The sequence below is a fragment of the Microcebus murinus genome, chromosome 23, assembly GCF_040939455.1.
Source record: "Microcebus murinus isolate Inina chromosome 23, M.murinus_Inina_mat1.0, whole genome shotgun sequence".
Taxonomy (NCBI): domain Eukaryota; kingdom Metazoa; phylum Chordata; class Mammalia; order Primates; family Cheirogaleidae; genus Microcebus; species Microcebus murinus.
Genome location: NC_134126.1, coordinates 26,285,869 through 26,312,090, shown reverse-complemented (window position 1 = coordinate 26,312,090; position 26,222 = coordinate 26,285,869). Strand labels below are relative to the sequence as shown.

At 54.6% G+C, this 26,222-nt stretch overlaps 1 protein-coding gene across 1 annotated transcript in view; it reads right to left on the bottom strand.

Moving 5' to 3' along the window:
* PLXNA2 (plexin A2) overlaps positions 1-24,993 on the bottom strand; it is a 208,407-nt gene extending 183,414 nt beyond the window's left edge. Inside the window, exon 1 of the mRNA XM_012758763.3 lies at positions 24,298-24,993. The gene's annotated coding sequence lies outside the window, so the exon portion shown is untranslated. The remainder of the gene's footprint in view (positions 1-24,297) is intronic.
* Between the last annotated feature and the right edge of the window lie 1,229 nt (positions 24,994-26,222).

Genomic DNA, 26,222 nt, shown 5'->3' with positions numbered 1-26,222 from the left:
ACTTTCTCCCTCCTAGGGATGTTCAGGGAATCCTGTTATCTATTTTGGTCTCCAGCCTTTACGCTGTATTTTTTTTTTTTTTTTACTTTATAAAGCATCGCTATTTCTGTCCTCTTAAGACAGCGTTTTTATCTCTCAGAGAGGTTAAAAGACTGTTGAAGTTCACCCAGCCAGTCAATCTGGTGGCAGCGCTAAAGCCAGCCTTCCTCACCCACCTCTTACCCGAGACCAGTAGAAATCCCTCCTGCGTTTCCAAGCTGGTTAGGAAGGCCATCCCCCCCCCCCCAGCTCTCTAGGCCAGCTACTCCCAGAGTCCGATATTGCAATAAAATTCCTAATTTCAGACTTCTGTGGCCTCACTCCGCTAAGCCTCTTCGATTTCTCATGCCCTGCCAGTGCACAGGGAGGAGAGGAGGGCTCGCCCTGGGTGAGAGACCCTCACCGCCTCTGCCCTTCTCCTCCAGGAGGAGGACCTCTCACCTTTAGCTGCTAGAACTTGCTAGAAGAGAGAACTATGCTGTGGCCAACAAGACTGGGCTTCCGACACGTGCCATTCAGGAGGTTGAAAGGCCCCTTGGGGACACAGGCAAACGACTGTCCCTTTGACAGGCAATGCCCAGCTGTGCCCGTGCCCACCCCCCATGCCTCAGTGAGCCAGGCGGCCAGGTCCTGAGCAAATTGCTTCCACTTCTGCTCCTCTGCAGGCAGAGTGCACGGGGGAGCCAGTCTCCTGGACGGGAGGGACTGGCTATCGGAGTCCATCTGCAGCCACCTGAGGTGGCAGTTCTGGGTTTGGGAAAACGTGGAGAGCAGCAAAGGGCAGCAAGGTGAGGGGCGCTCCCGTGTCAGCTGCTGCTGGGGCCTTCTGTTCGGCATCCATGAAATCAACCCCGGGCCATGCTCAAACCCCGCTCCCCGGCCCTGACGCCTCTATTCTTGCCCTCCCTCCGGACTCCCGGGCCCTGAGGCTCTCCCGCTGCCAGGGGCTCGGTGCTCACTCTTCCATATTCCAAGGAAGCTGCCCAGGGGTGCAAGGTGGGGTGCCAGGGGGAGCCTCTAGAGACTTCTGGGCAAAAGGGGAGGTCAGAGAGCAGGGCCTGCCCCATCAGTGTCAGCTGTGGTCCTGACTTATGGGAGGGACAGCAGGAGGGAGCAAAGCAGCGAGCCGTCCTGCAGAGAGATGGTTTCTCCAGCTGGACAGATCCTCCAGCAACCCTCTCGGGCAAGTCCAGACAGAGCTCTGGGCACAGGAGGCAGAGCCGGAATGGAAACACCCGAGCAAAGGGTGGAGAACTTGCTCCAAGGCAGCTTAGGCGACGTCTGTCTGTCCCTCTCTATTCCCCAAGCTGGCTGGACTGCGTTATCATTAGAGCAGACATCGACTTTGAGAATCCCCCGTTTTTTCTTTGTATCTTTAGAAACTCTCCAACTCTGCATCCTGGGCCTAGCAGCCACCGCGGTGCCAGGGCAGGTCCCGCCTGGCTCCCCTTCTCTAATCACACTCCGCCGGGGTGTTCTGGGGTGACTCACGGGGCCCCAGGCTTCCTCGGAAAGAGGAAGGCAACAGCAGCGCGAGGCACGGGCTGGCCTCCGCTACTCGGCGCAGCCCTTCCGGCCCCACGCGGCGCACCGGCAGAGCCGCCCTGCAGTCCGAGGAGCTTTCGGTTTGCAAACCAGCGGTTATTTTTAGCTATGTCCTGAGGCCGGTAGCAGGACGTGAATTCCTGAAGAGGAGCCGTGGAAAGGAAATAACAGAATCCTCAAATTCTCCAGCTGGACTGGAAGCTGCAAGAGGCCGGCCGTGCTCTGCACGCCCCTCTCGCTCTCTGGGCTGCCCGGGCCGCGGGCGGAGAGCAGTGTCTCCCGAGGGGAGCTCCAGGGAGCAGGAGGAGGACTGTCACCACCACCCTGAGCGTGGGGTTTGCACTTTACAAAGTGCTCGCAAAGACACCATCACGCCGAATTTGTGGACATTACACTCCCGCCTTTGCCATAACACACGTGCAAGCATGTTTGGCCCCTGGGTGGGGGGAGGGGGTGCTGGGGGCAGAAATAACATCAAAGGACATGGCGTCAGGTCAAGATCAACCATCTCATCTCCCTGCTCAGCGTCCCCGCCCAAGACACAGATTGAATAGTGAGCGGCTTTTGCTGGGAGGCAGAATTTAGGGACAGATCTGGAACCTTGGCCAAGCCAAGTCTCATCTCCCATTCTAGCAGAATGTGGGTAAGGACAGTACGGGCCTCTCAGGCTGTCGTGGCAGTACAGGCGACAACGTAGGGAAGCCTCTGGGCAGGGCTGCAGGCACACAGTGAGTGCTTAACTTACGTTAGCTATTATTTTATCACTGAAGCCTCCCCAGGAGACGGTGCTTCAGGAATCCCGGTGCAGCTCCTGCCTTCTGTTCTTGCTTATATTCTCCCTTTCCATGTGCTGAACCTTGTGGGTGGACCTCTGATCCTCAGCCCTCCCTGACCCAGGGGCTGAGCTCAGTGTCAGAAACATGTGGTAGGAGAAAAAGAATAGATCTAAGGTGATCTTCTCTGTCATACTACTGCACAAGTCCCAGCATAGCCTCTCTGCAGACGGCAGGGAAGCCAGTGGAAGTGTAGGATCCTGAGAGTCGGACTGAGAATGGAAAAATTGGCTAGAAGCCACGGTGCCACAGGGCAGGGTGGAGGGTGGGGGACTCAGGAGCTCTGAGTTCAAATTCTGCTTCTGTCACTCATGAATTGTGGTGTGGCTTCAGATTGGTCTAGCATCTCCCTGAGCCTATTTCTTGATCTTAAAACAGAAGGTTTTTGAATTAGCCAATCTGCATGATTTCTTCTTTCTGATAAAATGATACCTTGTGGCTTCATTCCTTCAGTTTCTAGAGTCTGTGATTCCAAGAGTAGCCGAGATCCTTCTCTCCAACTTGGTGAGGCTAATTAGGCCAGGAGTTTTGCACAGAGCACCACAGCTGGGCTGTTTTTCTCTCACCCTCAAGCAGCATCTGCTTGGTACCCAGCCAAGAGGATTCGTCTCATGGTGCTCAGGGACCGCCCACGGGGAGCAGCTGTCTCTGGACTCTGGAATCAAGAGGATGCATGGTCTCCCGCAGTAAGGGGTGGCGGGGAGGTTTGCTCTCCACCTCGGGAGTATGGCCTTCATAAGGACAACTGACTGCAATGCCAAGATTGATGTTACCAAGCAGCTGTTCAAAGCAGGGCCCAGTGGGGAAGGATCAGACCTCCTAGCCACATTCAGAGTGAGGGGGAAGGGAACCCACCTTTATGCCTCTGTTGAGGGGGCAGTGTGGGGCAGTGGTTAGATGCATGAGCTCTGAACTTGGGCGCCTGGATACAGAGCCTATAGCTGTGCCCACTTGGTCAAGGTACTTTGCCATTCTGTGACGCTATCTCAGTATCTATATAAAATGGGTTTAGTACTAGTATCTACCTCATAGGATTACTATGATGAAATCCGTTCATGCATTTTCCTCGCCCAGTTTAAGTGTTAAGCCTTTATTGTTAGCAATTTATTTGTCACTATTTCCAACTCTTCACCTCCATCCATCCCACGATCCGTCTTAGAATGAGTTTTCCACCCTCAGTTTGGCGGAAGCCGGTAAACACATGCCCAGGACTTTGTACACCTAGCATGTCCTCCTAACCCCAGTGTTCTGGCTGTGTCAATCAACCTTAGCAGTTTTCTCTCAATAATGACACTTCCTTCTTTTCTGCCGCATCTCTCTGTCTAGCTCATACAGTCACTTGTCACATGCATTCTCAAGAGACAAAACTTGCCCAAGTCTCTGCTCTCCTGCCAGTTTCCTTCTTCCCAACCCCAATTCTCAAGCCCGGGCATCCTGCTCCTGGACTGTCACCTTAATGGCAGAGCCTCTCCCACGACATTGTACCCGGATCCTTCCTGGTGCCAAGGAGAGGCCATGCTCGCTTCTATGGGAAGCGAGTGCCACTAAATATTTTATTTGGAGGGCCCGATGACACCACCTCCCCGATCAAGATTCGGGAGGCAGGTGTTGGCGACAGCCAGTGAAGGCATCTGATACTTTCCCGGTCAGCTGCTGCGGGCGTCAGTGGGAAGGCAGGGAGGAAATGACAACCGAGCATTTCCAGTTTGGCTCAGAGGAGGATTCTCTCCTCCCTGCGTCCCACTCTGTGGCCCTTTCCAGGAGATCTGGGTGCACACGCCTCTGGGTTTTCACTCGCCCTCTCTTATAACAAAAGGAGCTGGTGGGAAGAGAAGTTAGATTCAGGGTATGTTTTTGCCAAATTGAGTCAAAGTTCATGTTGGTAGCTCTCACGCCCTGGGACCCATCTGTGGCTCCACCATCACCTGCGTCTCCATTCCTATTGTCACTGTCACCAATGCCATTGCCAGCACCAGCCTGGTGCTGATGGTTTTCATAAGAGCACAGGAAACGGTGCCCATTATACTACTGTACTGCTGGGTGCTCGCCCAGCCAGCACCCCAAGGACATGGGTGATGAGAGAGAAAAGGCAAGCATGAAAATGAGAGCTGTGAAGTCCGAGAAGTTAGCAGCTGCTTTCGGGATTCTCCCAACCTCCTCCTTGTCCCACGGCACAGGGAGGGCCCATCCTCGCCCCTAGCTCTCTCTTCTCACGGGTAGTGCCTTTAAAGCAGGAATTCAGGGTGAATGCTAGAAGAGATTATAAGATTACTCCAAGCCACTATTATTATTATTATTTTTTAGATGAAGAAACCAAAGTCCACGGAAAGGGAACATATTGCCCAAGGTGACTTAAACTGAGTCAAGCACGGGTTGCAATTAGAAGCCAGACCTTGTGACAGAAAGTGGGAGGCTTCCTCCCTCATAGGGGGAAGGGTCCTGGGAGTTGGGGGCATTCTGCCTGGAGGCTGTACTGTTTGGGGGGGAAGAAGGTGCCTTTGAGGATGGCCCCGTGGTGGGCAGACATGAGGGTGGTGCTGGGCCTGGGCAGGGAAGTGGTGATCAGGGCAGACTGAAAGTGGCTTGGGGCCGGGCATGGTGGCTCACGCCTGTAATCCTAGCACACTGGGAGGCCGAGGCGGGAGGCTTGCTTGAGCTCGGGAGTTTGACACCAGCCTGAGCAAGAGCGAGGCCCCATCTCTACTATAAATAGAAAGAAATTAGCCAAACAACTAAAAATAGAAATATTAGTCGGGCGTGGTGGTGCGTGCCTATAGTCCCAGCTACCTGGGAAGCTGAGGCAGGAAGATCGCTTGAACCCGGGAGTTTGAGGTTGCTGTGAGCTAGGCTAACACCACAGCACTCACTCTAGCCCGGGCAACAGAGTGAGACTCTGTCACAAAAATAAATAAATAAATAAGCAAATAAATAAATAAAGTGGCTTGGACTAGCAGCAGAGGGGATGAAAGAGACATGTCAGAATGGCTCCCTTCTGCATCAGGGAGGAAGTCCTCCTCTGACCTCCCTTAGGCCTGGGCAGGCCCAGGCAAAGGTCATGCAATGGAGGGATTTCACCTACACTGTGAATTAGGGGCTACAGCGTCCTGTGCCACAACCCCACAGACAGGTTGGATCTATCCTAAGCACGCAAAGCTCCTTTTTCCCCAAAGAGGACTGCAGCAGCAGAAGGACTGAAGTGAGCTGCTCAGGGGGGACAACCTATCTAGAGAGGATCCTTGGAGCATCCTGCCAAGGAGATTCTGGAACTTTCTGACACTGAATTTTCCTGACAGCTGTCTAGGAATAAGTTCACCCAGGGGCAGGGGATGGGTCCCGATGATCTCACAGGGGGCTCCCTTTGGTTTAAGATTTCTAAGAGGACGAAATGTCTCGGTGGGAGATCCTGAGGCTCCGGCGTGTCCCCTGTGGGTGGAATGTCACCGAGGGAGCTGTCTTAATGTCCCTTGCGCAGCTGCACGTGCAAACACTCTGTCTAACGGGGACCTCGGAGGTAGTCCAGGCACGTTGGGTAGCACAAGGTGAGCGAGAGGGCGAACGCAGGAGCCCCGGGTGATGCCGACAGCTGAAAGGCCTCAATTAGAGTGAAAGGAGTTATCTGGTATTTAAATAATTATTAGATTGAAGGAATAATCATGGGTTTGAGCTGATTTTTTTCCCCACTGTCACCCTGATGGCGTCTATAATATTATTATTCAAATGCCCATGATTCTCATTGAGAAGAGACCAAGAGAAAGAGAGGAGAGTGGGGGGGCATGAAGGGGGGGGCAAGGAGGGGGTGGGGAGAGAGACTCATTTAATCTCCATGTGACAGGGCTGCAGGAGGTACGATTAGTCTTTTTCTTATTTCAGCTGTCACTCAACGCACAGACACCAAAGATTGTTATTAGCGTATTTTATGCACGCAATTTAAAGAGAAAAGGGGGGAGGGGTGTGGGGGGGAGGGGGAACGTTCTGCGGAAAATAACGGGACCAAAGGAACAATTTAGATGTCACTTCTATACCAGCTGCGTTTGCTTCATTAATCGAATGTCATTTTTTTCCCCCTAGACTCCGTGCCATTATGCAGAGCTAAGTGGCTACGCCTAGTCCCAGAGTTGGGGAGAGGGAAGGTGAGAGGAGAGAAAGGAGGAAAACGGGCCCCAGCCTGCAGGCACCCCTGGCAGTCACCCCTGAGAAGGTGACATTGTGGCCCCTCCAGAACTTTGGGTGGCTATTTCTACCCAGTCACCTGCTGTCACCATGAGAAGGTGGAGCCCCTACTTGTCTTCACATACAAGGTGCCTGTCACAGGTGGGATCAACCACATTCGATCTCCAACAAGCAAGGAGTGAGAGATGGGAACGGGGGTGGTGGGAGGGGAGGGTGGGGGTGTTTAACAATCCCAAGCAGCAATGAGGAAGATTCCGTGTTCCAGGAGAGGCAGTGACGGGCCGGAAAGTGGCAGCTGGGGGTAGCGCTCTGCCCTGGCAAACGCCCTTGGACCCCACACGACTGCGTAACAGCGAGGGACTCACGCCTCTCTGATGGAAGACAGAGGCAGGGTGACAGGGCTTACGGGCTGAACCGTGTCCCCACAAAATCCCTGTGTTGAGTGAAGTCCTAGCCCCCAGTCCCTGAGAGCATGACTGTATTTGGACAAGGACCAGGATGAGCTCACGAGGGGGGGCTCTAACCCAGTGTGACAGGTGTCCTTATGGAAAGGGGAAATGTGGACCCGAGAGAGACACCTGCAGAAGGAAGACAGAAGGAAGACACAGGGAGGAGACGGCCACCTACAAGCCAAGGAGAGAGGCCTGGAACAGATCCTCCACTCGCAGCCCTCAGAAGGGCTTGATCTCCAACCTTCACAACTGAGACAATACATGTCTGTCCTCTAAGTTCCCCCCCCGCCCCCCCCCCCAGCAAACTAACGCAGCAGGGAGGAGAAAGGTACTCTGACTTTTTGGCTCAGGAATTGCTCTTTTTAAAGAAAAGGTGCACATGTACCTACACACACCAGTTTTCAGGGAGGGGGTGGACATAAAGAATCTCGGGGCCAAGAAACTTCGAGATGTGGGGCTCCTCTCAGCACTTCCGTGGGAACTGGAGTCAGCAAATGCCGCTGCTTTCGTGCAGCAGAGAACCGTGGCCCGGAGAACCCACTCGCTCTGCCCCTCACGGCTTGGGGACGAGAATTAGGATCTGCTGATTTCTGTTTTTCCTGCAGGGCGGGTCCTGTCTTTTTTGGCATCTCCTGCTCTCTTCCGCTCCTACCCGGAAGAGTGAATCTGTCACTCTCCAGACCCCAGAGAGAGATCTGTCCCCCACTCCCACCCCAGCTTCTCCTCTGGGCACGGGCCCTGTCCTGGGACCACTGCTGCCCGTGCCAGGGAGGGTTTTCTGTTGTTTTGTTTCCAGGTCTGCCAGTGGGCTCTCACAGAGCCCTGGGAACAGCACCAGCTCTCCCAGGGCCTTAGCAAAACATCCAGTGTTTGTCCTCTTCTCGCACGGGCTATAAAAGTTTGGAGTTGTGTCCCTGAATTAGGAGGGGTTTCAGGACGTGCACTCATGTGAGGGTCTGGGCTGGGGGCTGGCTCTGTTCCTTTCTGGGGCACTGGCCGAGCTGGCTTTGCAAAGTCAAAACAAGATTCATTACCCAGGGGCCGGGAGCAGGGAGATACACGCCTGACCCCGAAGGCCTGTCACATATGTCACCGGCCTGCCAGAAATCTCCCAGAATTCCCTTTATTATCGAAAGGTCGCCACCCGGGCAGAGCTGAGAGCCCCTCGTGGTATAAACCAAACTACAAGAGCAATCAATTGCAAGCAGCTGTCTTCCCTGCCACCCCGTCCTCCGTCCTCCACTCCCCCTTCCCTGGGCTCTGCCCTCTTCAACCCCCTCTGGGGGAGGCTCAGGAAGGAGCCCTGCCCGGCCCGGGCCCCCTCTCCCCTGGGTCAGAAGGAATTCCTGCGAATTATCGGGGCTCTGGGACTGTGCAAAGCAGGCCTGGGGGCTGTGCCTGCCCTCTGCACTTTGGGGAGCCGGGAAAGGTCACCCCACTGCTCCCCTGACTCTTAAGCAGGATCCAGTTTAAACCACCTTAGTGGGCAGTTGCTCTTCTGGTGGGCATCATGGGATTAAAGAGCAGGAAGAGGAATTCTCAGGCTCCTTCCAAAGGCAGGGAAAGGAATAAAAAGTGGGGCTATGGCTTTGCTAAGTCAAGTCAAAATTCATGTTAGGAAACCTCATACCTTAAGGGCTACAAGTAGAATCATGCTAGCATCTCCCATTTGTTTTCTGTGATAAAACCAGTAAGGAGTAGCTACTATTACTATTCTTTGTTAACCACCTGCTCTGTGGCATATTGCTAGACACTCTGTATATGCTACTGATATTTGTGGGGTTATTTTGCAAGGTGGGCCTGAATTATCCCCATTTCACAGAAGATGGAACCATCTCAGGAGGCCTGGCTAACTTGACTAGTATCCTTCAGCTAGGAAGCAGAGATTTCTGAGACCTATGCTTTCCCCATTATTCCTCATTGCCTGGATTTTTCAAATGTATCTTTCAGTCAAATCTTATCACCGGTTTGGAAGAACTCACTAGAATGTTAAGTGAGACTTGGCAAGTGCTTTATCTTAAAAGTTAAAACTTGTGGCTCCACAGTCTGGTTTCCGTCTAGCCTGAGCTGGTCCTTTCTTTTGGTAAGGGGGTGGCATTTGGGGGACGGGGGGAAGGTACCAGCAGGAGTTGTGGTTTTCAGGTACCAGGTAGGATCCCTGAATGTTTTGTGGCAGCCATCTTTCCAAACAAATCCAAGTGACCTTTCCAAGGAGCCTGGGACTTTCTCTTCTGCCTTCTCACCCCGTCCATACTGTACAAGGAAGAGCCAGGTGCTCTTTGAGGTTGAAATGGGACAGAAGAGCAGGGTTAAAAAGTGCCCAACTAAACAGTTACATAAATTATGGCTACTCCACATAATGGCATATTATGCTACCATGAAACATAATGTTTTCAAAGAATAATGACACTGCTCCGGTTCACACCAGTGGCAGGAAAAAGGATGAAGGAGGCCAGGAAAGACCAAAACAAAGCATTCATCTCAACTCTCAGTCCGTGGACTGACCCTAAAACCCAGACTTACTCTCCCCTGAAGCTGTCCACATCTTTTGCCTCTGGAAGTAAAATTTTAATGGCTCCCAGGAGACCCCAGGTAAGAGCACTTCCTGCTTTCTTTTGCAGACTTTACTTCCCTTCTGACTTCAGTGGCCTCACTGAGACAGCCACTATAGCATTCTAGGGACAGGGACAGGGAGCACTCCTGATCCCTGACCCGTCATCCCGTGTCAGGGAAAGTGGCCGTTCGTACCGGATGGAGGTGCATTTTTCAACACTATCCATTTCCAGAAATTAGAGCTCCCTCAAGTTCAAAGTGTGTGTGTGTGTGTGGGGGGGTGCTTTTCACCAGGAAACCCAGTGCTGTCTGTCTGAAAGTGGTGCTGGTGAGACAGGCACATTGTCACCATCCATCTGAGAGCCACTGGCAGCTAAGACCCAGCCACGGACACCCTGCAAGGTGTGCCTTGTGCTGCCTCATCTCTTGTGCCTCGGGCCCTTGTCCAGCTCTGCCAGGCACACGGCCAGAGTGTGATGGTCACCTGTGCAAACACCCTCTGGGGCTCCTTGCTGTTGCCCAGATGAACCCAGGACTAGGACTGCTGAGTGCCCAAGTTCAAGTCCTTCCCAAGTTGGCTCTTTCTTTAGCCTCACTGCTCGTCTCTGCCAGATGACTCTACTCCCCAAAAGATGGGTTGGTTTGTTGAGTCCCTCAAACGTCTTGCTCAGTTTCACCCTCTCCCTGGAATTCCCGTCTATACTTTCTTCTCTGCCTGTCCACACCAGCCCATCCTCCAAAGCCTCATCCAGCCTCTAGGACCTTTCTGCCTCCAATCACCATTCTCTCCTCCAAAGTCAATCAAAAACTGCTGTTTTCGGCACACGTGGATTCCAGCACGCACTGCATCGCAGCGTTGGCTCTCTCTTTTTTTCTTTTTTTTAAGTGACGATGTCTTATCTCCCTGCTGAATTAGAGGCTCTTTGAGGGCAGGAGCGATAGCTCATGTTTCCTGGCATCCCGTGCAGGGCTAACACGATGACTTTCACTCAGTATTCTGCTCGCTCTGAACTGTGGAGAGCAGCAGAGCGCGGTACAGGGTGCTGATTTGCTTTTTCTCAGCTGACACTGTCTCTGCTAGTCTGCCCTAAGAAATGGTTTGAACGAAGACACTTGGCTCAGAGAGTTCTCATAGCCTTTACAGGTAGTGAAGAAGGAAGTGAGCCATTTGGGAAGGATGCTGCCTTGAACCCCCTGGGTGAAGGGCAAATGTCCTTGGCTAGCCGGATGAGGTGGGGAAAGATGGGGAGAACGGGAAGATACAGCTCTGTATTTGAAGAACGCACAATCCAGATGTGTAAAGGGAGAGTGTTGGCAAGAGAGCTCCATAGCCACAAACCATAAAAAAACCACAGATCAGGTAAGAAGCATATAATATTAATAAAATAAATGACAAATTGACAACATAAAGTGATCAAGAGCAGAGTAGGGATGGGGCAGAGTCCCTTGGAAGGTTCCAGAAGAGGGTCTTCTATAAGGAGGTCAAGCAGCTCACTCTGGCGAATGCTGCCAGGCAGCACGTGCAGAGAAGAGACCAGGGTCTCTGGAAACAGACCTGGGCTCGAGTCTCACTTCTACCACTTCCTAGCTGGGTGACCTTGAACATGTTAGTTAACCTCTTGGAGCCTTACCTTCCTCCACTGTAAAATGACACCTCACGGGGTTGTGGTCTGAGAATCCATGAGATAATGGATGGGAAATTGTTTTGTCAACTCTGCCGTGCTGCGTAAACACCGGTTACTCTTGTTTTGCTGCGTAAACACCGGTTACTCTTGTTTCTGTTTTGGGAGCAACACCCTGCAAGGGCATCGACCCTTTGGGGGCAGCGGCCACCCTGTGTGGTGGTGACAAATGCCAAGGGCTCTGTTTCAGCGCAGGTGACAGGGTGGTCGTCGTGCAGGAGAACGAGATGACTCAGCATCCACCTCCTGAGGCCCGGCCTTCTGGAAGGAACCGGGTGCTGCTGCTCGTCCCACCTTCTCCCCTGTGTGGGCCTGAAGTCACAAGTAGCCATTCCCTCCAGTTCCCTCAGCGGCCCCACTGTGTCTGGGCCACCTCCCATCACAGCCCTGGGGTGATTAGGACCACTTGTGCCGCTCTTGCTGAGTTGTCCAGGCACTAGTGGCAGGGCAGGAGGAAGGAAAAGAGGAAAGAGGAAGGCTGGTCCAGAGGAGGAAGGGGAGGAGGAAGAGGAAGAGGAGGAGGAAAAGGAAGAGGAAGAGGAGGAAGAGATGCTGAGATAACAGCTCCCTCAGGCTGGAGCTCCACATTCTTTGGGCTCTTCCCATACTGGGTCTGCCTTGGAGTACAGGAGAAAGTTCTTCTTCCTTCCTTATCTCCCCCTGCCTCCCTTTCTCTCCAGCGCTTTTCCTAACCAACAGCCAGCCTCCCCATCAAGAGCTCCAACTCCTTTTCACGAGCAAGCTTCTTAAGCAGGCTGGGTCCCTACCCTGTCCCTCCCACCTGCGGCTTCTATTATTTTTCTCTCTTTGTCTGAGATTTCCAGCTCTTGCAGAAAAGATCCTGAGCTGTCAGGCAGCCTCTCTTAAGTAACAGGCATGTGCACACTCACGCAACCCGAGCAGAGGAAGTGCTGTGCGGCGGATGAAAGGGGCGTGGGAAAACGGAGGGGCGGCTGGGATTCCCGGCAGAGGTCCGACCACTCAAGCGCCTGGTGTGTGCCAAGATGCACAGGGCACTCAGCCTGAGGACCCTAACATACCTGGGGTGGGGGGCATCACCCCTTGCTAAGGAGCCGGGGACACAGACTTTTGAGCCCTTGAGGCCCTATCAGCGTGGGGCATCCAGGATCCCCCGGCCCACGTGCAGGAAGGTGAAGGGCACAATTACCGGAGCAGCCAGACAAGACAGGGAGAAGAATGCGCTGAAGGGAGGCCGGGGAATGGCAGGCCCCTGTGGGAGGACCTGGGGCGGGAGATGAAAAGAGCTCCCTGAGTGAGAATCTGGCTCTGGATGATGAATGGGGTGTGAGAGAGGAGCCTGGAAAAGGGTAAACAGCCAGGAGGGCCCCGGGAGGGAAGCGGGAGGGAGGGGAGGGGAGAAAGAATGTGGAGGTCAGAGAGCAAAGAAAATGCTCCCGGAGTGATTGACTCAAGATCCGACATGCTGCGCACCCGGACTGACGCACGTGTGCGCGCAGATGTGCGCGGCGCCCGCCCGCCCCTCCGCGCCCCTGCCAAGGTGTGAGCGGGTCTGCTTTCCTCCCAGACACCCTCCGTCCCCTCCAGAAAGCCTTTCCTCTGATGTTCGCTCCGAGGGACCCCACTGTCATCTGCACTGGCATTTGCGCAGTGATTTTATCGTTCCCTAAGAATCGCGCACACATCACCCCATTGATGGGCCCCGCACACAAGCCCGAGAGGTTGAAAACCATCAGCATCGCCGTTTCACAGGTGAGAGGATTTAGGTCTACTCTGAGGTCCAATATTTAAGGCCCCAGATGGGGAAGTGGGACTTGGACGTGGGGGCCCTGGAGTTGAGCATGTCCCCTTGCTCCCCTGCTGCCTGTCGCTGCACACGCCAGAGGTCAGTCTGCCTCCAGGTAGGCAATTCTCTGGTCTGGGGACATCCTGTGGGGACACTCCTTGGGAATGGGGGTGGAGTCTAAGGGCTCAGAGTTGAACTCTTGGGGACCCCCCTGTGAAAGCTGGGGGCCTGTGGCTGGGGGCTTCTGGCCATCCACTGAATGCCATTCAGCTCTTGCCCAGTTCTGGCTGGTGGGAAATAGAGCTGGGGGAGGGGGGGCGCTGAGGCCTGGACACAGCCCCTGCGGCTTGCACAGGTGGTGGGAGATGGAAAGGGTCCAGGAGCACTAATCTGTAGGGACTGTGCCAAAGTGTCCCCTCTCCCCACCTGCAGAAAGCTGGGCGCCAGCTCCTCTCTGAAGAGCACACGTCTCTGTCTCCGGAGTCCCTGCAGCCAGCCCTGGGGAGCACAGGTGGCTCCTACCTGTCTCAGACTCCTGCCCTGCCCCTACCTCCTCCCAGCTCTCAGCCCTGGCCCTGCTACTCTCCAATTCCCAACCGTGGCAGATCACTGATTAATTCAGGGCTGTTTAATAACCCTTCTATTTCGATGAAACAAGCTGTCTTGTTTTCTTTATTTTTAACATTGACTTTCGTTTCTTTGCTAAGCATCTTACTGTCATTTAAATTTCTCTGTCTCCAACCAAGCTGATAATAGACTGGAGTGAGCAGCTGCTTCCATCCTGTTTATGACAATGATTAGAAGTTAGAGCTGTGCAAGCAGAGAATTGACCAAATCTCAGTTCAGAGGGGTCTGCCCCTGCTTGCAGAGGGAGTGCTAATTTTAACATGATTAGGAGAATTCTGGCTCCAGGGGACACTAGGGCTAATCCCAGCCTAGCCTTCCTGGCACCCTGCTCGGGGAGAGAGAGAGCTGTGGGGCTGAAGGTGTGAGAACCAACTTTACTTACTTTAGAATTAAGGCCAGTAGCTGCAGGTCATTTTTACCCGCCTGACACTCAACTTCACTTTCCAACAGAGCCTTTTCCTGCGCTGAATCCTGCCCTGCATTTACAGAGCAGCAAAGAGGGAGACTCAAGCTTAGAGGACGTGGGGTGGGTGGGGATGTCAGCTGTCACCCATGATATCTTTCTGCCACATACAGGGAGCCCTTCTTGAGACCTGGCCATCTTCCAACTTCTCCTTGAATCCCCCAAATGATGTAGAGCTCATTCTCTCCCTAGAAGGCCCCTTCCAGGGTTGGATGACTGGTTAACCTCGCACTGTTCTGTCCTCCTGCAATATTTATACCCCACTCTTATGACCATGATTTGTGTGCACGCCCTTTCTCCTGTGCCGCATGGTAACCTCCTCAAGGGCGTGGACAATGACTTGTCTCTCTCCTGTCATCCTCAGCATATAGATATTCTATAAACACTTGCTCAAGCAAATGAAATTCCGTGGCGCCAACTTTAAAACTCGCTGCAAAATGTACCTTTCTTCTACCTGGCGAAGCTTCCTGTTTTCCTTTACCTGGACAGATGCTGCCCCTTCCTGTCTGCAGTGCAGAAATGGCTGCTTCCTCACCAGCCAGTGCAGCCTGCAGGCAGCTGCTCGGGTCATTGTCTCGGCCTCTTCAAGTTGTGAATGCCGAGTCTATAGAGACCGAAACACAAACAGTGCCCACAGTGGCTCTCGGGGAGGGAGGGGCGGCTTGGCCTTGCCAGAGCCATTGACTGTGCAAATAGCAAGGCTTGCCGTGGACGGGGGAAAGCTGGTTGGAGTTATTTAAGGGGTGGGGGTGGCTTATGCACCATGCTGCCCAGTGCCACAGAGGGGCCGTGGTGTGTGCGAATGGCCGGCAGATGGGCAGAGACGAGGAGAGGTACGTTCTCGGGGGAACGCTGTTTCATCATGAGATGCATGTCTGCTCAAACTCAAGGCAGAGAGACAGACAGGGGAGGTTGCTGGGCATGGGGTTTGGGGGACAAGGGACTGGGAAGAGAAGGTGGCTAAGTGGGCAGATCAAGAGAGTGTGCTGGGCAAGGGTGGGGCCGAGAAAAGTCCTCCCAACCAGAGAGCAGTGAATGGCGACTTGCTGTGTGTGGCTGAGGGTAATCCGGTTACCCAGTAGTCTGGGCTTGGGTTTCATGTCCCTTATGCGGCCTTGGTTGAAGACGCCTATCAAATACTCAGAAACATTTCTAGTATGCTACACAGAGTATCTATTTCTTTTGTAATTCAGACTGGTCCTTAAAAATAATATTTAGAAAAGATAATCAAGGCGTCTTGCCACTGCCCCATGTCGTACAGCAGACTGTTGGAAAGTGCTGTCAGTGCACGGGGCTCTCTTCTCTGACAGGCGCCTTTCTGCACGCCGCCCTTCCAACAAGGGACAAGGCACCTCATGCTCCAGCTGAAAGGGTCCCCAGGGAGCTTCTTGGTCTACTAGGGCACAGCTGATGCTTCTCGACAGACGTCCTGCTGTGTCTTCACCAGTGACCAGTGCAGGCCAAGCATCTGATCCTTAAGACCCAGCGTGCAGCGTGGGCTCCTGGCCGCTGCTCCCGCCACTGCTCTTCATGCTGCGTCTGCCCCATGCACGCCCCTGCTCCTAGGAGCTCCCTCTGCAGGGCGGATGCAAGCCCTCTTGCAGCCAGACAGCCAGAGACCCCTGAGACCTGCCCCTTCCCCTGCCATGGGGGGTTGGCTCCCAGAGCAATGCCAACTCTAGGACCAGTTCTATGACAGCGTCATTCACTTCTGCTCAGAGCCGAAGGCACCAAAACCCCAAGGGCAGCAAATTCAGAATTCAACTTCCAGTCCCACCGGCTACATGCTGACCACAAGCCCCGCATGTGGCCTCATTGCCAAGGCCACCGTTATCGTTCCCCTCGGTTTCTAGTCTCCAATGAGTCTTTAGCCCTTTATACTTTAGCACACACATTTTTTTCTTTAAGTGTAATCTTATTTTTTTCTCAGAAAATTCCAAACAAATTTGGAGAGAAAGAGAGATGAGGGTGGGGAGAGAAAAATATCCCTAGCTTGGCTTTTTATTCCTGCTCTAAAGTATAGGACGGTTGCCTATGGTCACAGCACTTGTCATTTTCTAGCTTCCCTAACACCATCTTCCTGTGCCTGGCCCCAGGGGTCCTGAGCAGTCATGAAAAAACATTCATTCCCATTGTACAGATGGAGAAACTGAGGCCCCAAGGAAGAGGCAGCAGGAGCCAATTCTGCCAGAGTATCTTGTGACTCCTTCCTGTCTCCCTCCTGGGACCAGGGAACAAATGGAGAGCGAGCTCTGGTCAACAGGTGAGAAATCTTTAGGAAGCCGGAAGGGCTCCAAGTGTGAAGGGGGAGGCCCTCTGTCCCTGTGTGCTAGGACCCTGTTCTTTGACACCAGGCTCTTCCTGACCATCTGTTCTCAACCATCCTAGCAGGGGCCAGACGTCCTGCAGGAGGGCGCTGGGTGTGGCTTGCAGCTCCACATGCAGTTCTGATAGATCATTCTCACTGAGTCCTTGCCCTCCCCCCCCCAACTGAAGGGCTTGATGCCCTGAGGGGTCACTTGATTGGGGTGGTCGATTTCCGAATAAATAAACCTGGGGTAGGGAGTGGTGTTTGCCTTGCAGAAAACCTGGTGGCTTGGGCGGGTTTTGATTCCACAGAAAGTGTAGGGACTTGCAGCTGGGGTGAGGGTGGGGGTGTCAGTATGGTCAGGGGACTGTGAAATCCTGAGCCAGTCCTCCTCCTGGCAAACGCCACTGCCCACCACTGGAGCAGGGACCTGGCAGAGCTTGCAGGGTGGGGGTGGGGAGGGGTGGGGGTCTCCTGCCTGTGGACAGGGCAGGGGGCCTGGGTCCTCCTGTCCGGCTTCGGGCTGGGCTTTCGCTAAGAGCCCTGTCTGTCCTCTGTGAAGCTTGGAAAATAGCCTCTTCTCCCTCAGGTATCTTTGGTCCTCGGGAGAAAAATAAAAATGGGAGGGGGGAGGGGCAGTCTGGGGAGGTGGGAGGTCAGAGGCCAACGTAATATTTACCCAGCCCAGCTGAGGCCTTTCGCTTTTCTGAAGCAGGAAACCACTTCAAAGAGGCGACATCCCCTCTGGCCACTTCTGTCTGCCCTTTGGTCCCCCTGCCTTTACCTGGCAGGCAGAGCTTTTCTGCACACCCCTTCCTCACCGCCTGAACCTCCACCCTCTCTCCCTTGGAGGGTGGACCGAGCGCTGGGTCTGGCCGCCTGCGCCCGCTGGGCCCTGCTCAGAGACGTTGAAAGACGGGTCCATAGTGACAGAGCAGTCACAATCCGTGGGCGCCCCGACACTCTGAGCTGTCCCTAGAATGCCCCTGTTTACTCTGAGGCTGTGTCGGCCACCACTTTGGGACTTGTGGGAGGCCCTGGGGTTCTAGTGCCAGGGCAGAGGCAGAAACTAAGGACAAGAAAGGCCCTGGGGACGAGAGTCTAGTGGTTCTTCACAGTGGGGCGAGGGGAGGCACAAACTCCTTCTCTTCAGAAATATATAAATATGCATACCCACATCATTCTTAGGAAAGCATAGGCTTTCAAAGGCTTCACAGGCCTCTGGAAGCCCCAGCCTGTCCCCCCAGTTCTGTGACGGGCTCCCCATCACCTGGACCAGGGCACAGGGAGAGAGCTGCCTTCCTTCATGGGCTCAGAGAACGTTTTAAGTTGAGTTGAAATCTGCCTCCTTGTAACTACCCTCCGTGAGTCTTCCTCTGCCTTCTTCCTGGACCCTAAAAGAGAGTGGATCCTTCTCCAGGTAGCAAACATATGGCAGAGGCAGCCCCTGGCTTGACCAAGGTGTAGAGCTAAAACATGAATTTTCTCTCGGGGTCCCATCCATTGGATGATTGCATTCAGGTAAGAGCGGGCGAGTAAATGCAGGATTCTGGACACTTAAGTGTGAACATTTCCTGATGAACTCCACTGGCGTCTACACTGCCAGCTTGGAGAGGGATGAAATTTGCATAGATTACAACATGGAACCCCCACCCCCTCCCCCAGCAATGTGCACCAGAGACCTTGCTCTAGGATATTGACTAATAGAAAATAACTCTAATGTTTCGTTTAAAATCCACAGAGGAGAATGAGGGGGGAAATGGTTAGGTAGGGGTGGTTCTCAGAGGCCAGAGGAGGGGAGAGAATTAGGCAGTCATTCTTCATGGGAAACTGTCAAGTGCTCCAGCTTCTCTCCTGCAAATCCCCACCTCCCGCTGCCTGCCTTGGAGAGTACATGCTTGGCAGCGCTCCCTGCCCTCACTTCCTCTGCACCCCCAGTATACAGTTAACTCCTAAAGATATTTGGGGTTCCTTGGCTTATGAAATCCTCTCCCCAGTCTCCCTAGTACACTGTAAAGTCCTTGAAGGTAGGAGCTATTACTTTTTCATCTTTCTGCTAAGAGGGAGCTACTACAGTCTTGGCACTGCATAGGTGATCGATCCCTATTTATTTAAACTTAAATGAATTCCAATTCCTGCTTTCAGTGTCTTCCTGTTTGGTTCGGTGTAAAGTGCAAGAACCAACCGTAGTGTAAAGATCCAAGTAGAGAGGTGAGTGGGAGGGAGGGGATGTTCAGTAGCCTGCCCTCCTCCCTCCTCCTTCTGTCCCCTCCAGGCCCAAACCAGGAGCTCAGGCTGCGGGGAGGCTGTTTAAAAACAAGAAAAACCCTGGGAGGAGGGAGAGGGCCAGGAAGTGCTGCGGGCACCTTTGTCCCAAGCTGCCACCCTCTCTGAGCCTCCAGAGAAGGTGTGTTTGTCTGGGGCAGGGGGGTCACCAGGGAGGGAGCGAGGATCATTCACCAGCTATTCACTGGAGCCCTAGGATTCCTCCTCTTCCCTCTGAAAGACAAGTTCAACTTTCCAAGGGCAACGCACTGCCTTTTATCTCTCACCCTGAATGCAATTTTAGCCAAGGAAAAGCAGAATTAAACTTCTATAACACGATACATTTATCTTGTTTTTCTTCTCTCTTTTCTCTGTCCCCCCTTCCCCCCTCCCCAACCTTGACCCCCGGGTAAATGTGAGCCAAAGGCAAACCAACATGAAATATCAGGGGACGGTATCAGATCTGAGGAGACCCTGCTACTCTCTGGCCTCCTGCCCGTCCCCAAACTTCACCGTTTTTCCTCGCGCCTGTGAGACAGTGATTATCTCCTTAGATGAGAAAAAAAAGCCTCTGGACTCTGCTCTCTCTCAATATTGTCCTCTGCTGAAATGAAAGGGGGGGATTATAATTCAGAGAAAGGCTCCCGCAGAGACGATGAAGACAAAGATTAAATCAGCGACACAACGTGGACATGCGTTCAGCTCCTGAAAGGTCTTTTTCAGAAAAGTCTCCTCGGGAGCAGTTTTGCCACCACCTGAGATCGTTTGGAAAATCCACATTCAGGGAGCTGGAAGAAGGGAAGGCATGTGAAGGCGCCTTGGGGATGGGCCAAGAACTTCTCTTGCTGATAAAGGAACGCAAGAGGCTCTTGGCGGGCCAGCCGGCAGACTGGGCTGCCTGCTAACTTAAGAATGTGTCCCCCTCCTGCCGCCTCCCACCCAGACACATCCTGTCCGGGCAGGCCTCTCTCTCCAGGGCTGCTTAATGCTGCAGGCACCTTCTCGCGCCCCCCGCCCCCCTGCAACCAGACAGGGGCCCGGAGGTCTTCCCCCTGGCAATAGGACCCTACCAGTTGTGGTCTCCCTGTAGTGACAGCTGGGATTCTCTAATATGTCTCATCTATTTTATTTTATTTTTTTTCTTCTAAAAAGAAAAGCACAAAAGCCACTCTTTAGAGCCAAGCCTGGTTTTCAAGAGTCCCCTCTAGTGGACATAACCTGCTACTTCGGCTTCCCAAGCTGGACCAGAGCCTCCGCCAGGGAAGACTAAGAAGAGCCCCTTGTGCCCCCGTGCCTGGTCTGGCTGGCTTTTCCCGCTTTCTTCCCGGGTTGCTCTCAGCTCCCTCCAGCCTCATCCATGCTGTCAGTCTCTCTGCCTTGATCTCCCCTTTCTATTTCCCTGCCTCTCTCTGTTTATCTGCGACAGCGTCCACGTCTCCTGTTTCCTTTCCAGGTGTGCCTTCGCTCCTGTATCTGGATCTGCATCTCCAGTGCACGCACTGGCCTGCTCTGAACTTCAGGACGCTGGCTCGGACCAGCGAGAAAGGCTTTGGGAAGGCCTTGGATGAAATGGCCTAACCCCAAGAGGACCAAAACAGGGACCCCACTGGGCAGACCCACAGTGAGAAGCACGAGGAGAATCAAGTTGGAGGAGAATACAACTTCAGCAAAACTTCCTCCCCCCAACCCCCAAGCAAACTGGGGCCTATTGGGTTTATATGTATTTTTGAAGCTGTCTGTACTCCAAGCACTTGCCTTGGAGTCCTGTGTGAAACCAGCCCACCCCACTCAGTCGGACCTCCCGGCCACCCTGCCTGCTCGCCAGTCTCTGACACCAAGCACCCTGCCATGCAAACAACCTGCCATGCAAACAACCAACACTGCCAGGTGAAGGGACAGCTGTCAGGGGGTGGAAAGGAGAGAATGGGGTGAGTGGGGGCCAGGGACTGAGCCTGGGGCTTTAGGGGACAGGGGAGACAGAGCACACGCGTTCTGCCAGGGTGAGGGGGGCCAGGGGGGAACACCTGCTGGTCCCTGGGGTTTCCCAGAGATATCCTTTCACCCAAGTGGGAGATTGGCCAGGGCAGGGCCAGGAGTTAATGGTTAACCAACTGTAGGAGCAGGGAACTTCTCAATGCTCAGGCCTAAGCCTTTGCTTTCCGCTCTCCTCCTCCCTTCCTCCTCTCCCCTGACACTCTTGCCCAATAGAGAGACCCTGCTCCACAACAGAGAACTTTCTCGCCTCTATTTCTGCCCTTAAATTCCAGATGGAGAAGTGTGGAGCCAGATAAAGAGGTTCCATATGCCCAAATGCCAGGGACTGGGGCCCTAGAGAGCCCCGGGGCTCGGCAGAGGAGAAAGGGGGTGTCCCTTTCTCACCAGCTATCCCTCCCCGCCCCGCCTTGGGACCAGCTGTTTGACCCTGGGAAGAACCGCCTTTCTCTGGGTCTCCACAGGGCTCACCTTTAGAAATGACCAAGAAAGAAAGAGATGCACACCCACCCCTCATTTACTCTAATCAGGCATGAAATCTTTGTAACTAAGTGAAAAAACTGTTAAGGGAATCCGTTCCATTCATCATTGTTTGAACAGAGCATATGTGAAGAGCAGAGATAGAATATTCACATATAATGAATTGATAACAGACTGCCCCTGGGTGGGGTGGTGGCGATGCCCTGTGCCACCAGGGAGGCATGCCCAGGAGCTGCAAAACTCCAGCACCTCAAAGCCTGTTTCTCCCAGCTTCCCTATGAATGGTCCTGAATTATTTCTAGTTAACAGACTGTAACACAATGCTCCAGTCTCTTTATGATCAGAATAGGGGTGGGGGTGGGGGCTTGGCTTGGTGCTCCTTGCCTCTCCGTTTGCCATGATGGACAGACGTAACTGTGCCCCAGTTTGTGCGTGCAGAGACAGCTGTGTGGCAATGCAGGCAGACAGCTGGTGGTTGGGGGGGGGGGTTCTGCTGGAGATAAGAATTGCCTCCCCCACACCAAACCCTGTAACTTGGGGAGGCAGTCCTAGAAAATAAGGTAGGATAGAAACTATAGAACCCCCAAACAGTGACAACTCCAGAGCCACAAATATTTCATAGCACCTAAACTGGTGAGTTTCAGCTGCTGCCAGCTGCTGCCTTGTATATTTAACCATGTCACTCGGTTTCCCCTCCCCGCTCCTGTGTTTTCTTGTAACATGCCCATGAAATAAAGATTAGCTGAATAATCAGAAGTATTTGTAAATGGAAAGGCAGCTAGCAGAGAAGAAGCTGTTCTTTGAGGGCTTTCTTTTTTAACCTCATTTTGAGCGCAGACTCCAGTAAGACAGATGGTGAACTTTTATAATCATCACATCTGCAGCTTTTGATGGTCAAGAGAGTTGGAGGGTGAAATGCTGTTCCCTAGTGCTCTGGAGACAGGGGTAGGTATTCAGGCCAGCTCTGAAAGGCGGGCCACCAACCTTGTGATGACATGGTTTTGGGTGATGGACACGTGACACCACTGTACTCCTCGTTTAGACGGGGGCTGAAAAGCTAAGCCAGCACCCCTGTCCTGCACTAGGCTGTCAAGGAGCCCGGCCCTTATGCCCGGTCAGAGAGAGGGGCCAGATGGGATTCCTTTGCCAGACTCTTGGTCCCTGGGCAGAAGAGACCTTCAGGTACTTTGCCACTTCAGATCCCGCTGCTCCTCAGCGGCTACTGATGCCCAGCACATCGCTCCAAATGTCATTTCCATTTAACTGCTTTGCGAGCCAATTTGCCCCCATCCTAATGCAATTTGCTGAGGACAGTGAGGGAACAGGGAGGGCAGTCTGCGTGGCCCTGCCTTGATCCGCGGTCCCCGAACAGGATCCGCTGGCTGCTGGATGGAGGGAAATGACTCCTTTAGGTAACGCTGACTGGTGGCAGCAGCAGGGCAAGTGTCCGGGATGAGGGGTGTGATGCCAGGTGGAAGAAGGGAAAGAAAGGCAACCTCCATAGGGTATCCAGACAGACTCCACTCTGTTTCAGTGGTTCCCTACCCTCTCTCCTCTCCACCCCACCAGCCCCCAGGCCTCTGAGGAGAGATCACAGGTAATTAGTTCAAATGGTGCTCAGTGAGGAGAAGGGGAAGTTAATGAATTCTTGTCTCTTCTTGCCTGGAGGTCAGAGGGGAGAGGGCTGCCAGCAACTCCAGGAGCTTTCTGGGGCGATTGCACAAAAGTTGTGCATTTCAATTAGGAGTAGCTGAATTCCTCCAGCCAGGGCTATCTCTTCCTGGGGCTCTGCCACTCAACTGAAGGCCCCAGAATCCTAAGCCAGCCCAGAGGGAAGAGTGAAGTTTCAAGGTCTGGGAAAGAAGCCTGCTATTGTGCGGGGAGGGGGAAGCGCTGAACCTGACTCCTGCTCCCAAAGAGTCCAGTGCAGCCCAGCCCAGATACTCATCTCGGCCTGCCGCTGGCTTAGTAAACCTGTCCTGGCTTAGTAAACCTGCCCGCTGTGCTCCTGCATAGAAGGTGATGAATGCACCCTAAAATTCCTCTTTGTTCAACCAAGCCACTGCCTCAAGCTATGATTGGCAGCCCCACTGCCCCAAACTGATCCTACTTTCATGTCCCTTGCACACCTGGGACTGGAGTGCACCACTGTTAGTCTTCGAGCCCTACAGGAGACCTATCATATTTCTATTGCCCACCTCCTGGGGCTCTCATTTCTAGACACTTAACTGACCCAGACCCCCCAAGTCTTTTACCACCTCCCTGTCCCCCATTACCTTTATCCCTCCGAGTAGAGCAGAGTTTGAGTGGGTAGGTCCGCCTAGGGTCATGCTAAACAGGTGGACATTTGGGGTGACCTAGAATGGCTGTTTCTGGTGACTCTCTGTAGCCACCTACACCTTGATTCACATTTACATAGACTACCTGTGGGATGGATTAAAAAGGGCTAGAATTTTCTAAGCTCCCCACATCACTTGTGGGGTGGGGCAAGAAGGAGCACATGGAGGGAAATCTTCTCAAATGGCTCACGAGGATCCTCTCTGAGCCCGAGCAAACTCCCATCTCAACCCCAGCGCTCCTCTCCTGCTCAAACCAGGGGGTTGGGCCCCTGCTGGGCGCTCCGCCTCGGAGGAGGACAGGGAGAGATGGAGCGCTCATCCCCATCCAGTGCCTTGGAATCGCTCCCTGAGCCTTACAGAATCCCGCAAATGATGCATCCCCAAGTCCCCCGATCGGAAGGAACAGCCAGCAACCACCAGGGACTCTGACATCTGAGTGAACGCCCCCAAATCGGTCGCTGGCCACAGTGGCTTTGGGCTGTCTTGCTCGCTCTTGCACCGAGGCCCTCTTTGGGCGCCAGCTCGCGGGACAGCCTGGCCGCCGGGGTGCTCCCCAAAGCCGCAGAGTGCCGGCAGGTGCGCGGAGGAGACGCGCCGCGGACCACTGACGCCGCCCGCAGCCCGCAGCCCGCAGCCCGCATCCCGCAGCCGGCGGCTGGGAAGCCGGTGGCCGGCCGGGACCCCAAGGCGGCGGGCGCCGGAGAAGCCGCCGCGGTGTGCGCGCGTTTGGGGAGAGGGCGGAGGGCGCCGCCGACTCCGAGCGCCCGGCCCAGCCGCCGCTTACCCAGCTCGGCGACGTCTGTCTGTCCTTCCGTCCCTGCTCCGTCCGCCCGGGCCGCCGGCTGCCGAGGGCTGCGCGAGGCCCCTCTCCCTGCCCGCAGCTCGGAATCACGGGGACGACCAAATCCACATGGAGTCCAAATTCATTAAAATCCACGTCAAGCCGCCAGCCACTTATCTGTATTCCTGAAGTGGCCCCTCGGTCTCCGGTCCGCGCGCCCCTCAGTCCTCCGTCGCCGCTCGGCAGCCCCGCCGGGCGCAGTCGCCGGCTCGCGGGGGGCACCCGGGGGCGCCGAGGGGGCGTGTGGGGGGGGCCGGTGGTGTCTCTCGTGGGGAAGAGGCAGAGCCCCGGCCGTCTTCAGGTTTTCCCAGCGCGACTTTCCGGGCTGCTCTGACATCAGCAATCCCGGCGCTTCCTTCCCTTCTTGCTCCCGGTTCGGTCACAGTCCCATTTCCTCCGGGAAGCCGGCGCTCCAGATCGACTCGGAGGTTTGCTCCGCTCGCTCCGGCGCCCGCGCTCCCCGCCGCTCCCGGGCTGGCCGGCTCCGTCTCCGGATCGCCCGTCCTCCCGGCCGAAATATTCCCGGCAACTGCGCTCCGCCGCCCTCCCGCTCCAGCCTGGCGCGGACGCCGCTCCGCCCGCAGCTCCGGCTCCCGCGGTGGCGGCGGCGGCGGCGGAGCCCTCAGCGCCGGCCTCCCTATATTACCAGGCAGCTCATTATCATAGAGGCCGCGCGCGTTAACCCGCTCCCTGCCGGCCGCGCCCGCCCGGGCTGGGGCCGCGCCCGCCGCTGGCACCGCCCGCCGCAGCCAGCCCCCTGCCCCCGCCCCCGCCCGCGCGGACTTCCTCCTCCTCCTCCGCGAGCTGTCAACAAAGGAGGCTCAGGTTTGGCGTCGGGAGGCCGCCCCGCCGCCCGCCCTGCGCCCGGCTCAGCCCGGACCCACCAGCCACCTTAAGTGGCCAACGGGTCACGGAAAATGCTGCCGGGGCCTGGGGATTCGGGTCGAGGCCTTGCGAGAGCTCGGCCGGCTTGGCCTCCTGGTGTGGCCAAGGGTAGGAAGTGCGGGGGTAGGGGGGGCTGGGGTGTCAGGACCCAGGCAGAGTGGGCGAGGGCCTTGGGGACAGAGGCTCCCCTTCCCTCGGCGTCACCTGCCGCCGCGCGCGTGCTGCACACCTCTCTGCAAATTTCATTTGAGTGAGGGGTGAGCGGGCAGGCACCGGCCTTGTCTGGTGGGGTTGAGACTGGGGTCTCGGAAATTGTGAGACCGCATGCCTTCTCTTAGTGAATTTCAAAAAGCCAAAGAGCCAACCCGAATAAGGGTTGAAGTTGTTGTTATTAATTTATTATTATTATTATTATTATTATTGGCAATGCGAAGATGAACCTTGCTCTGAATTGATTCTCAGGCTTCCACGCTGTTAGGGATCCTGGGCGTTTGGCAAGTCCCGACTTGGATGGGGGCAGTGAGGGCGGGAGGGGAGATGTCTATAGACCCGGAGAGCCTGCCTAGCAGGGGATTTAGAGAGGTGGCGGTAAGATAACTTATTTTAATAACCTAAGGTGAGAGGTGTCTGGATTCCGGGTGACAATGCCTCGCGGCCCTTAAGGCCAACTGATGGCGCGCCATAGAGTCTGGGCATCACCGCAGTCTCTGGACGCCGCTTTCTGGAAGGGGCCTGCTAGCGGGACCCCAGCGAGTTCCCAGGATCTGCGTAGTCCCTGCTGGCGATCAGAGCGCACGCGAGTTTGCTGAACATGTCCAAGTCGCTGACGTCTCCTCTGCTGCCCTCTCGTGGCCACCGTCCTCAGTGGTGTAAATAGAAAAACAACAAAAACATCACTCCTGAAAACCCTATAAAAGCAGCCGCAGGAAATTCTTAGAGCAGTAGGGGCAGGAGGAAGGAAGGGAAAGAAGGAGGAAGGGAAA